The sequence below is a fragment of the Macaca fascicularis genome, chromosome 2 (genome assembly GCF_037993035.2).
Source record: "Macaca fascicularis isolate 582-1 chromosome 2, T2T-MFA8v1.1".
NCBI lineage: Eukaryota > Metazoa > Chordata > Mammalia > Primates > Cercopithecidae > Macaca > Macaca fascicularis.
Genome location: NC_088376.1, coordinates 177,010,892 through 177,025,201, shown reverse-complemented (window position 1 = coordinate 177,025,201; position 14,310 = coordinate 177,010,892). Strand labels below are relative to the sequence as shown.

The window sequence follows — 14,310 nt, the reverse complement described above, 5'->3', positions numbered from 1 at the left end:
TGCAGCAAACTTAATTGTTTAAGTTATTTTAAGAAATTGATCACCACAACCAAGCAAGCCTTTAGGAACCACCACTCTGACCAGTCAGCAGCCATTGACATCAATGCAAGACCTTCCATCAGCAAGAAGATTATGGCTTTCTAAAGGCTCAAATGATCTTTAGCATTTTTTATCCATAAAATATTTTTAAATTAAGATATGTGCATTTATTATTGACATATAATATTTTATGTATTTATGGAGTACATGTGAGTGTTTGTTACAAGCATAGAATGTGAAATGAGTAAATCAGGTTATTTGGGGTATTCATCATCTTAAGTGTTTACCATTTGTATGTGTTATCATTTCAAGTTCTCTCATCTAGTTACTTTGAAATACACATAATATTGTTGCTAAGTATTGTCATCCCAGTCTGCTATCAAATATTAGAACATATTTCTTCTATCTAATTGTATGTTTGCACCCATAGCCAACCTCTCTTTACTCCCTAATCCCTGACCCTTCCCAGTCTCTAGTATCTATTGTTCTATTTTGTATGTCCATGAGATTAAAATTTTTAGCTCCCACATGTAAGTGAGAACATGTGATATCTGTCTTTCTGTGCCTGGCTTATTTCACTTAACATAATGACCTCCAGTTCTATCCATGTTGCTGCATATGATGTGATTTCATTCCTTTTTTTTGACCAAATAGTATTCTATTGTGCATATATACCACATTGTCTTCATCCATTTATCCACTGATGGACGCTTATTTTGATTCCATATCTTTGCTGTTTTGAATAGAACTGGGATAAATGTGCAACTGATATTCTGATTTATTTTCGCTTGGATAGATACCCTATAGTGGGATTGCTGGATCACGTGGTAGTTCTATTTTTAGTTTTTTTTTTTTTTGAGAAATCTACATACTGTTTTCCATAGTGCTTGTACTAATTTACATTCCCAAGAATAGTATATGAGAGTTCCTTTTTCTCTATGTCCTTGCCAGCATCTGGTATTAAACACTTAATAAAATACAGTATGATGTAAACATTAGTTTTTTATTTGTATTATTATTTATTATTATTATTATTATTTTTGAGATGGAGTCTTGCTCTGTCACCCAGACTGGAGTGCAGTGGCATGATATTGGCTCACTGAAGTCTCTGCCTCCCAGGTTTAAGTGATTCTCCTGCTTCAGCCTCCCGAGTAACTGGGATTACAGGTGTGTGCCACCACGCCTAGCTAATTTTGTGTATTTTTAGTAGAGACAGGGTTAAACCATGTTAGCCAGGATCGTCTCGATCTCCTGACCTCGTGATCCACCCATCTCAGCCTCCCGAAGTGCTGGGATTACAGGCATGAGCCACCACACCCGGTCCATTACTTTTATATGTACTGAGAAACAATAAAATTTGCGTGACTCATTTTATCATGATATTTGCTTTATTTTGTTTGGGACCAAATTCACAGTAGCTTAAAGGTATGCCTGTAGATGAGCTACACAGCACCAACAACATCTGACTGAATATAATTGACATGTATAGACTACTCCAACCAACAGAAGATAACATATTCTTCTCAAGTTCACCAAGATAGACCACACTCTGTGCCATAAGAACACCTTAACAGATTCAACAGAATAGAAGTAATACAATATCTGCTCTGAAACTATACCAGAAGTCAATCTACAAAAAGATAACTGAGAAATCCTCCCCAAATATTTTAAACTAAATAAAAATAAAAATACAATTATCAGTATTTGTGGGTTGCAGCGAAAGCAGCTGTTACAGCAAAATTTATAAGACTGAATGAATATATTAGAAAAGTGGAAGGATTTAAAATGAATAATGCAATCTCCAACTTTAGAAAACTAGAAAGAGTATATTATATGCAAAGTAAGCAGAAGAAAAAAAATAAGAATTAGAGCAGACATCAGTGAAATTAAAAATAGGAAGTAAAAAAATTATCAAAACCAAAAGGTGGTTATTAGAAAAGATCAATAAAATCAATAAGCCTTTAGCATAAATATAAAATGCAAAACTGTAAAACTAGATAATAACATAGAAGAAAACCTAGATTATCTAAGAAAAATGAGAAAAGACACAAATTATTCATATCCGAAATGAGAGAAAGAACATCAGTGTAGATTGCATGGATACTAAAAGAATAATAAAAAAATGATGAACCTGTCTTTGTACACAAATTTGATAACCTAGATGAAATAGACCAATTCTATAAAATGCACAATCTGCCAAAACGTACACAAGAAGAAATAGATCATCTGAATAGGCATATATATTATAGAAACTGAATCAATAATTAATAATCTTCCAAAACAGAAAGTGCCAGGCTGAGATGAGTTTACTGGTAAATTCTACCATGTATTTTAAGTAGAAATTATGTCAGTTCTCTACAATCAATTCCAGAAAGTAGAAGCAGGAGGAACACTTTCGAATTCATTCTATGAGGCCAGCATTATCCTAATAACAAAACCAAAGACATTACAACAAAAGTTGCAGATTAATTTCTCTTATTAATACAATGCAAAAAACTTAACAAATACTAGAAAATTAAACACAAAATGTAAAATGAAGTATACAACATGATCAAGTAGGATTTATTCCAAGTATGCAAGGCAGTTTCAACTAAAAACCAACTAATGCAATCCACCACATCAACAGACTAGAGATGAAAAATAACATGATAATATCAATAAATACAGGAAAAGCATATAGGAAAATATAACACCCATTGATGATAAAAACTCCCAGAAGACTGGAAACACAGCTGAAACTTCTTCAATTTGATAAAGAATATCTATGAACAACCTGAAGCTAACGATGCACTCAATAATGAGAAACTTGAAGGTTTCTTGCTAAGATCAGGAACAAAGAAAGGATATTCCCTCTCACTATTGCTTTGCAATATAGTACTAAAAGTCCTAGATAATGCTGTAAAAAAAGAAAAGGTAAGCAGATTGAGAAAGAAAAAATACAATTGCTTTTGTTTTCAGACCACAGACTATGTAAAAATTTTAAAAAATTGACAAAGAAACTCCTGGAACTAAGAGTTATTATAGTAAGATTGCTAGATATAAGGTAAATATACAAAAGTCAATCACTTTCTTCTATACCCACAATAAAAAAGTGGAATTTGAAAGCAAAAACATTAGCACCCCAAAATGAAATACATAGGTGTAAGTCTAAAGACATGTGTACAAAATATCTACGAGAAAAACCACAAAACTTCGATGAGAGCTATCAGGAGATTGAGACCATTCTGACTAACACAGTGAAACCCCGTCTCTACTAAAAATACAAAAAATTAGCCGGGCATGGTGGCGGGTGCCTGTAGTCCCAGCTACTCGGGAGGCTGAGGCAGGAGAATGGCGTGAACCCAGGAGGCAGAGCTTGCAGTGATCTGAGATCGTGCCACTGCACTGCATCCTGGGCGACAGCAAGACTCCATCTCAAAAAAAAAAAAAAAAAAAAGAATTAAATACACGTAGAAAGATATTCCGTATTGGCAGTAGAAAAACTCAATGTTGTCAGTATGTTAGCTCTTCAACTTGATCTATAGCTTCAATGCAATCCCAGTCAAAATCCCAGACAGTTTGTTCATGAATTGATAAGCTGGTTAAAAAGTTTTTATAAAGAGATAAAAGACCTAGAATGACAATATTGAAAGAGAAGAACAAAGTTGGAGAACTAACAGCAACTTCAAGACTTACTATAAAGCTACAGTAATCAAGACTGTGGTATTGGCAAAAGAACAGAAAAATAGATCAAAGGAACAAAATAGAGAGCCCAAAAATAAACCCACATAAATATAGTCAAGTGATTTTTGACAAAGGAGCAAAGACAGCATAATAGAGCAAAGATAGTCTTTTCAACAAATGGCATTGGAATAAGTAAACATCCACATGTCAAAAAAAAAGAATCTAGACACAGATATTACATCTTTCTGAAAGTAAATCAAAACACATTATAAACCTAAATATAAAATGCAAAACTATAACTCTTCTAGAAAATAACATAGGAGAAAACCTAGATGATCCTTAATATGGCAATTATTTTTTAGACAAAACACCAAAAGCATAATCTATGAAAGACATAATTGATAAGTTGGACTCTAATAAAATTAAAAACTTCTTCTCTTTGAAGGACAATGTCAAGAGAATGAGAAGACAAGTCATAGACAGAGAGAAAATATTTGAAAAAGACATGTCTCATAAATGACTGTTATCCAAAATACATGAAAAAGGTTAAAACTCTACAGTAAGAAAATGAACAATCTGATTGAATAATGTGCAAAAGACCTGAACAGACACTAAACCAAAGAAGATATACAGATGACAAGTAAGCATATAAAAAGATATTCAACATCATATGTCATTAGAGAAATGCAAGAAAACAACAACAATGTACCATTATACTTATTAGAATAGCAAAACCCCAAAACATTGACAATATCCATTGCTGACAAGAATGTGGAGCAACAGGAATTCTCAATCATTGCTAATGGGAATACACAATGGTATAGTCACTTTGGAGAGCGGTTTAGCAATTTTGTATAAAACTAAACATATTCTTACCATACAATATAGCAATTGCATTTCCTTGTATTTACCCAAAGATATTTTCCCAATATTGTAAGTTAAAAAGTATGTCCACAGAAAGACCTGCTCACAGATGTTTACAGAAGCTGTATTCATAATTGCCCAAACTTGAAAGCATTCAAACCGTCCTTCGGTATATGAGTGGATAAATAAATAGTAGCACATCTAGACAATGGGATATTATTCAGTATTAAAAAAATGAGCTATATATAAAGCCATGAAAAGATAAGGAGAAAAGTTAAATGCATATTACTAAGTGAAAGAAGCCAATCTAAAAAATATGATTCCAACTAAGTGACATTCTGGAAAAGCCAAAATTATGGAACTGTAAAAGAGATTAGTGGCTGCCAGACGTGGGGAGCAGGTGAGGGAGGAGAAACAGATAAGTAGGCTGAGCACGGAGTAATTTTAGGGCAGTAAAACTATCCTGTATAATATTACAATGATGGATGCATGTCATTATCTATTTTTCAGAACATACAGAATTTATAACATCAATTGTGAATCCTTATGTATACTGTGGACTTTCACTGATAATGATGGGTCAATGTAGGTTCATTTTAACAAACGTACAACTCCGGTAAGGGATGTTGACAGTGGGGAAGGGGAGATTCGTGTGGATGGGGTTAAGTATATATGAAAACCCTCTGTATTTTCTGAACAGTTTTGGGAGAAACTAAAACTGCTCTAAGAAATATAATTTATTAATTAAAAAATAAATGGAAATTGTAATGCTTACTTGACCATAGAGGTGATTATGTATATTGGAATATGTGAGAGCAATACAAATGTAAATAATTAAGTTGTTGTAGATTCAAGATAATCATAAAATTAACAGGTTAGTAAACACTTGTGTAATTTAGAAATAAAGAAAAAATCCATGACGTAAGATAATATTAATGCAACTGTTTTTCATTAAAAATCATCTAAAAGGTGAGATGATCATGTGCTGGTAATAGTTATGTTGTTGTTCTAGAGAAAGCATTATGAACTTTTATGAAATATTTCTGAGTTTTAAAAAATTGATACTTCCAATTTGGAAAAAGTAGAAAAGGATGTCAATAGAGAAACAGCTCAATGATCTTTAAATTGTGTTTGTAGGCCTCCCTTGGGCAATACTTTTGAAAATCTTGACATTCTGAGGTTTTCTTTGTGTATTCTGAAGATCTCTGGCAGAACCAAGCATCAGAAGCATTTCGGACAGCTAAAGGGTTGTAGCCTTTATCCTCAAGGCACATGTCATTTTTAATCATATCTGACTTTTCCTTCATTTTCTAGTCTAAAATGTGACCAGTTTCTAACACTTAAAATAAGTACAGAGCTCTCTTGCTCTGAGATCTATGCTAAATATAGTATAAACACTTTTTCTTTTCAGTGAAAGCTTCTATGTGATTGTCTTTGTTTTTCTCAGTTTTAATTGTTCAAATCTGTTATTCTTAATTATTTTCATCTTGGGAATTAATGATTAATTCACAACCATTTGGAATATGTTTTATGAGACATTTAAACAGCCTACAGATGTGACATGGTATTTATATCAATGTGCATTTTCATAAAGTTTATGTTTCTATTTTAGTTTTCAGCAGTAACTGTTTATTTTAATAAAAATAAATTAACTCTGTTACAAATGGTCTGATAAGGTTTTTCTAGCAGCTTGGTGTGAGGGAAGGAGGCATGGTTTGGTTGACAGATACTCAGTAGCCTGGCTACACTGTTTTGGTGGAATAAAAACTGTTTAACTTGGTTTTTACTCTGACAAACAATTGAGTCTCTACATGCTATATAAAATTATTAAAATCATGTCAGATTGTTGGTTATTGTTAATTTTAGGATTTAGCTCTGGAGAATCAAGAGATAATGTTAGGGTTTAACAGCATCTCTCTATTGTTTTTGCATAATCTGAAATAAGGAAAATCAGAGAGAAGATGAGCAGGAGAGTCAGAACTATGGAGAAGCATTTGAGAAAACATATATGAATAAAAGGTGTTGATAATTTTGATTAGATGAGTATGTAGTATCAGGATAATAGTTCAAACAAAAGTTAACATATATGAAATCTGAGAAGATTGCTGCTCCATTGGTTCTTTATTTCTCCAATTACAGGTCATCATATTTATAACTACCAAAGAGTTCTGGAGAATGAAGTGAATGTCCTGGTGGCCTTGTATGATACTCCCAGTTATGAATTCTGAGATAACAGGTTAATCTGGAGTCCTGTTTTTGTAAGTGTTTCATTGGCTTCCTGAGAGCAAGGAAATATAGTGCCCAATAATCAGTCCCCTTAGAATATCAGAGAAAGAAGAAATGACTCTGATAAGGTTATGTAAGAGCTCATCCTGAGGATGGGAGTGGAATGGGGGATTTTTAAGCTTGTTTTCTGACCTGAGACAGTAGCTTATGATCAATAAGGAAAATATTCTGTAACCTTTAATTCTCTTTGATTTTATTTCTATAGAACTCCTTCAATTACCTAATAAGCAAGACGATAAAACTGAAACTTAGAGTGGCAATTTGGAAACTTAAAGGTCTATAAGAGTTGGAAGGAAAAAAAAAGTTTCCTTTCTTTGTGGCAGTAGATCTAGCTCAAGAAATGAGAAGTGAGGTGTGGTAGTCTTTGCATTTCGAGAGTAGCAAGAGAGCAAGTCAGCAGGCCTGTTGGAGAGTGAGCCTGGGACGCATGCAGAGCAGGGAGAGCTAGAGGGTTCAGAAGCCCTTTCATGATACTGACGAGAGGGCTCAGAAGCCAGCATAGCCTAGACAACAAACAAACAAACAAATCAACCAAAGCATGTCCTAGAGAATTATCAAATGTTTGTTGAATTGAATTAAAATAGGTAGATAAAATGAAAATCAGTATTGGTTTATTAACTTTAACTATGAAGGTTAGTATTGGTTTATTAACTTTAGGTAAAGTTTATTTAAGGACATTATTACACAGTGCTTAGACTTTTATCCTTTACCTTTGGAGGTGGGCATTTTATGCATCAGCATGCCTAATGCTTGTTAGGGATTAGTGGAATTAACAGAGCATCACCTGGTTGACCTCTGGTGCCCCCTTCTCAGTTGATATTGCCCCAAATCATCTCCTAGAGACCCAGGTTGTAGACTCACAGGATAAGAGTAGAGAATTATCCATTCTATGCTCTATACTAATAAGCTTCCAAAACTTGTATTATCTTTGGAAATCCTTACCTCCTACCTGAAGGACAAAGTGGCTGAGAGTATGGAGGCTAGTTTTCAGTGTTTTATGACAATGTTAAACAACAATGATTTTCCTCCATAATAAACACCTACATGACAGGTTGATGGGTGCAGCAAACCACTGTGGCACATGTATACCTATGTAACGAACCTGTACGTTCTGCACATGTATCCCAGAACTTAAAGTGAAAAAAAAAAAAAAAAAAGCTGTATGCCACAAACATACAATAAAATAAAATAAATAATCGCCCAAGGACACAATGCTATGGTCATTTTCTTGATCTTATTTCACACAATTCTTTGAAAAAGACTTGGATATTATTCTTAGATAATTTCTCACTAGCCTGCAAAGAAATTTATAATTTTGAGTTTTAAAGTTTCTATCCTGAAATTTTAGCAAAAAATGTCCCCCAAAGACTGTTGGCAAAAAAAATCTCACATCTCTGCTATTACCTTACACTTCTTACCAAGTTAACTTTGTTATGATCAATAGCATCAGATGCTGTATGCCTGGAATTGTTTTTAATAAATCAATTTCCATTATGATGCCCTTCAAATATGGAAATACAAAGTGTTGCTAGCAAAGATAGTCTGCTGGTTTATTAAAATTAAATTTATTAAAATTCAGAGGTTGCTAAAAGAGGAATGTTACTGGCTTATCAACATTTGAAGCTTTCAGTTTTTTCCTACAAGATTTACTTATTATACAAGCACAAAGGATCAGATGAAAGGGGGAAGTTTTATCTGAAGTTGCACAGGTATGCATTATTTAGAAAGGTTGTGCAAATTTGTGTGTAGAGGAGATGAAGTAGGAGTGTTGTTATTGCTCTTTAAAACAAACTGAACTGGATTTAACTTCATTGCCACAGTAAGAAAAGAAAGCCAGTTGGTCAGAGGAAAAAGTCATCAGGAAGAGTTAAGTTGCAGACCTCTCACTTCAGAGAATCTCAACTCATCAGCGCTGCAGCCAACCAGTCAAAATAAGATCTGAGGCTTCCACACAGAGGAGCCCTTCAAAGACTTGCCTTGAAACTGCTGGGTCTCCTCAGATCATTGTTCCTTCAGTGACTTCCCTGGCATTGATATTAGTGTCCTCTGTCCCTGCTGAATGCTGCACACAACCCTGCAGTGGTAAGTGAAACCATACAGAAGTAGACTGTCTAGAACAAGCTGCTCATTCAAAAAAGCAGAATCCAAATGCATATCAAACACAACTTTAACTTTGGAAGAAACCTTACAGACCACGTTTTTATGTTCTCTCTAGTAGAACACCTGCTTTGATCATCCAGTGACAGGGAGCCTATGGACCTGAAAGAAAACAATTATGTTATGTTATGAATGCATTCATTCATTGTTATGTTATTATGAAATATAAGATTGTGTTCTCTGTTATTGATATGAAGTCTTTGTCTAAACTTCTATACATCGGTATGTGCTTGCTTTGAGGTTACCAATTTTAAAGTAATTCTGGTTTTGCTTTTATAAGCACCTCTTCTATATTTTAGGACTGCTCTCACATTCTCATTAAGTATTCTCAATCCCAGTATAAACATTCTAGTTTATTGTAACATTTCTTACATAAAACAGCAACGTCTCTTAGTGTTATAGCCACCATTCTCAAAATTCTGTACAGTTTTATCACAGTTCATTTAAAACATGGTAACCAGACATAAATATAATACATGGTACAGTTCACAGAAGAGGTAAAGCAAAATGGTGGAACAGAAGGCTCCGCTCCTCCCTCAGGGACACCAATTTAACAACTATTGACACACAAAAAAACACCTTCATAAGAGCCAGAAATCAGATGAGCCTTCCTCATACCTGGTTTCATCTTTGTATCACTGAAATAGGCACAGACAACATTGACAAAACAAACAGCCTTGAATTGCCGACGCCGCTCGTCCACCAACCCCAGCAGCCAAGGCATGGTGCAGAGAGCATCTCTGGGCCCTGCGAGTGGGAGAACACAACAATTGTGAGACATTGAACTCAGTGCTATCCTGTTAAGCAGAATGGAAGACCAGACCAAATTCACCTGACACTCACCCATGGAGGGAGCATTTAAACCCGCACTCACCGGAGGATAATTGCCAGTTCCAGAGGTCTGAAATTGACTTCCCACAAACTCTGCCGCCAAGGGCCACAGTGCTCTGTGTCTCTAAGTAAACGTAAAAGGCGGTGTAGGCCATACAGACTGCAATTCTTAGGTAAGTTCTAGTCCTCAAATGAGCCCAGACACAGTGGATTGGGTGGAGGGCACGCGACCTACTGAGACATCAGCCAGAGTGGTTAAGGGAGTGCTGGCATCACCCCTCCCCTAATCCCAGCCTGCTTCAAAAGAGATCCCTTCCTTCTGCTTGAGGACAGGAGAGGTAAGAGTGGAGAGAACTTTGTCTTGCATCTTGGATACCAGCTCAGCCACAGAAGGATAGGGCACTGGTCTGATTTGTGAGGCCCTCATTCCAAGACCTAGCTCCTGGAAGACATTTCTAGACACACTCTTGGTGAGAAGGGAACCCACTACCTTGAAGGGAAGGGCCCAGTTCTGGCAAGGTTCATCAGTTGCTTACTGAAGAGCTCTTGGGCCCTGAATAACCAGCGGCAATACCCAGGTACTATATTGAGGGCCTTGGGTGAGGCTCTGAGTCTTCCCTGCTTCAGGTGAGATACAGCACATCATCAGCTGCGGTGGCTATGGGGTGAAACTCCTTTGGCTTGTGAAAAGCAGAGGTAAAAGTAATGGGGAATTTGTCTTACACCTTATGTACCATCATGGCCACAGGGGCGTAGAGCACCAGGTAGTCTCTTGGGGTCCCAACTCCAGGAATTGACTCATGGATGGCATTTCTGGACTAGTAGGGGAGCCTGTTGTCCTGAAGGGTGAGTCCCAGGCCAGGCAGAATTCACCTTGGGCTTTAAGGGAACATCTGCAATAGTCTTGCGGTACTCCTTGTGGCTTGTGGTAGCAGTGGGTATGGGATGAGGCTCCTCTATTTTTGGAAAGAGTGGGTGCATCTTGTGGTGTGAGTGCCAGCTCAGCTGCAGTACAGTAGAACACCAGGTAGACTTTTAGGGTTTTTGGCTCTGGTTCCTGTCCCCTGGATAGCATCTCTGGACCCACCCAAGGCCTGGGAGAGCTCGGTGCCCTGAAGGGAAGGACACAAGCCTGGTTGGCTTTGCTGCCTGCTGAATGTAGAGGCCTAGGACCTTGAGTGAACATAGGCAGTAGCCAGGGAGTAGTTACAGTATCTCTTGGGTGAGATCCAGGGCTGTGCTGGCTTCATATCTGACCCAGCATAGTCATAGTGGTGGTGGCCACAGGAGTGCTTGTGTCACTCTACTACAAGGTTTAGGTGGCTCAGAACAGAGAGATGAGACTGTTTGTTTGGAAGAAAGTAAGAGAAGCGAACAAGAGTCTCTGCCTAGTAATACAGATAATTCTCCCAGATTTTGTCCAAGATCATCAAGGTGGTACCTCTACAAGTCTGCAAGAATCACAGTATTACTGGTCTCGGGGTAACTCCAAAAGCAAAAACAGCTTATATCACAGCACTCAAGTCCTTTCAAATACCTGAAAAGCCTTCAGAAAAAGGATGGGTAGAAATAAGCCAAGACAATGAAGACTACAATAAACACCTAACTCTTCAATGGCCAGACACCAAAGAATGTCTACTAGCATCAACACCATCCAGGAAAAGATGGCCTCACCAAATGAACTAAATAAGGCACCAGGGACCAATCTTCGAGAAACAGAGATGTGTGACCATTCAGAGAGAGAATTCAAAATAGATATGTTGAAGACACTAAAAAATATTCAAGATGACACAGAAGAGGAATTCAGAATGCTATTAGATATATTTAACAAAGAAATTGAAATAATTAAAAAGAATCAAGCAGAAATTCTGGAGTTGAAAAATGCAATCAGCATATTTAAGAATCAAAGTCATTTAATTGCAGAATTGATCAAGGAGAAGAGAGAATTAGTAAGCTTGAAAACAAAGTATTTGCAAATACATAGTCAAAGGAGACAAAAGAGCAAGACTAAAAAACACTGAAGCACACCTATGAGATCTAAAAAGTAATCTCAAAAGGGCAAATCTAAGAGTTACTGGCCTTAAAGAGGAGGCAGAGAAAGAGATAGAGGTAGAAACTTTATTCAAAGGGATAATAACAGATTAAAATAAAGTTTATTCAAAGGGATAATAACAATAAAGAAAAGTCTGGGACCCAATGACTTCATTGCTGAATTCTACCAAACATTTAAAGAACTAATACCAATCTCACTCAAACTTTTCCAGAACATAGAGGAGGAGGGAATACTTCCAAACTCATTCTACAAGGCCAGTATTACCCTGATGCCAATACCAGACAAAGATATATCAAAAACAAAGCAAAACTACAGGTCAACATACCTGACAAATACTGATGCAAAAATCATGAACAAAATACTGGCAAAACAAATTCAACAATATATTAGAAAGATCATTCATTAAGACCAAGTAGGATTTAACCTGAGATGCAAGGATAGGTCAACATACACAAGTCAATCAATGTGATATATCATATCAACAGGATGAAGGATAAAAACCATATCATCATTTACATTGATGCTGAAAGAGCATTTGAAAAAATTCAACATTGCTTCATGATTAAAAAAACTTAAAGAATTGGGTATAGAAGGAACATATCTCGACATAATAAAAGCCATATACGATAGACCCACAGTTGAATGAGGTAAAACTGAAAGCCTTTCCTCTAAGATCTGTAACATAACAAGGATGCTCACTTTCATCACTGTTATTCAACATCATACCAGAAGTCCCAACTAGAGAAGTCAGACAAGAGAAAGTTATAAAGTGCATCCAAATTATAAAGGAAGAAGTCAAATTATCCTTGTTTGCATATGGCATAATCTTGTATTTGGAAAAACCTAAACACTCCACAAAATAGCTATTAGAACTGATAAGCAAATTCAGTAAAATGCAGGATACAAAATCAGCATACAAAAATCAGCAACATTTCTATATGTCAACAGTGAATAATGTGAAAAAGAAATTAAAAATGTAATCTCATTTATAATGTGATAATGCCTTACCAAGGAATTAGTAAAATAAGTGAAAGATCTCTATAATGAAAACTATAAAACACTGATAAAAGAAATTGAAGAGGACACAAAAAAATGGAAAATTATTTCGTGTTCTTGGATTGAAAGAATAAATGTTGTTAAAATGTTGGTACTACCCAAAGAAATATACAGATTCAATGCAATCCCTATCAAAATACCAATGACATTCTTCACAGAGCTAGAGAAAACAATCTTAAAATTTCCATAGAAACACAGATGACACAGAATAGCCAAAGTGATCCTAAGCAAAAATAACAAAACTGGAAGAATCACATTACCTGACTTCAAAATATAGTATAGAGCTATCGTAACCCAAAGAGCATGGTACTGGCATAAAAACAGACATACAGACCAATGGAACAGGATAGAGAACCCAGAAAAAAATCCACACACCTACAGTGAACTCGTTTTTGACAAAGGTGCCAAGAACATACATTGAGGAAATGACAGTCTCTTCAATAAACAGTGCTGGACTAGATACCCACATGCAGAATGAAACTAGACCCCCGTCTCTCAATATATTAAAAAATCAAATCAAAATGGGTTAAAGATTTAAATCTAATACTTCAAACTATAAAACTACTACAAGAAAACATTGAAGAAAATATCCAGAACATTGGCGTGGACAAAAATTTCTTGAGCAACACCCCACAAGCACAGGCAACCAAGGCAAAAATGAGCAAATGGGATCACATCAAGTTAAAAAACTTCTGCACAACAAAGGACACAATCAACAAATTGAAGAGACAACATACAGAATGGGAGAAAATATTTATGAACTTCGGGAGTTCAAGGTGGGCAGATCATGAGGTCAAGATATTGAGATCATCCTGGCTAACGCGGTGAAACCCTGTCTCTACCAAAAATACAAAATTAGCTGGGCATGGTGGTGCATGCCTGTAATCTCAGCTACTCAGGAGGCTGAGGTAGGAGAATCACTTGAACCCGGGAGGCGGAGGTTGCTGTGAGCCGAGACCGCATCATTGCACTCCAGCCTGGGCGACAAGAGCGAAACTCCGTCTCAAAAAAACAAAAACAAAAAAAACCCCTAAAACTAAAAACTGAGCTACCGTATGATCCAGCAATCCCGCTGATGGATATATATCTAAAAGAAAGAAAATCAGTCAATAGAAACGATATCTGCACCCCTATGTTTGTTGCAGCACTGTTTACAATAGCTAAGATCTGGAAGCAACCTAAGCATCTATCAACAGATGAATGAATAAAGAAAATGTCGTACATGTACACAATAGAGTAAATATTCATCCTTAAAAGAGAATGAGATCAGTCATTTGCAGCAACATGAATGGAGCTGGAGATTATTATGTTAAATGAAATAAGCCAGGCCCAGAAAGACAAACATTGCATGTCTTTACTTA

The 14,310-nt window shown here is 36.1% G+C and overlaps 1 protein-coding gene across 1 annotated transcript in view; it reads left to right on the top strand.

Annotated features, from left to right (window-relative positions):
• The window catches only part of LOC102146126 (uncharacterized), a 200,944-nt gene extending 189,268 nt beyond the window's left edge, over positions 1-11,676 (top strand). The window contains exons 9-10 of the mRNA XM_065539332.2: positions 6,706-6,824; positions 8,673-11,676. The gene's annotated coding sequence lies outside the window, so the exon portion shown is untranslated. The remainder of the gene's footprint in view (positions 1-6,705; positions 6,825-8,672) is intronic.
• Positions 11,677-14,310: the final 2,634 nt, after the last annotated feature.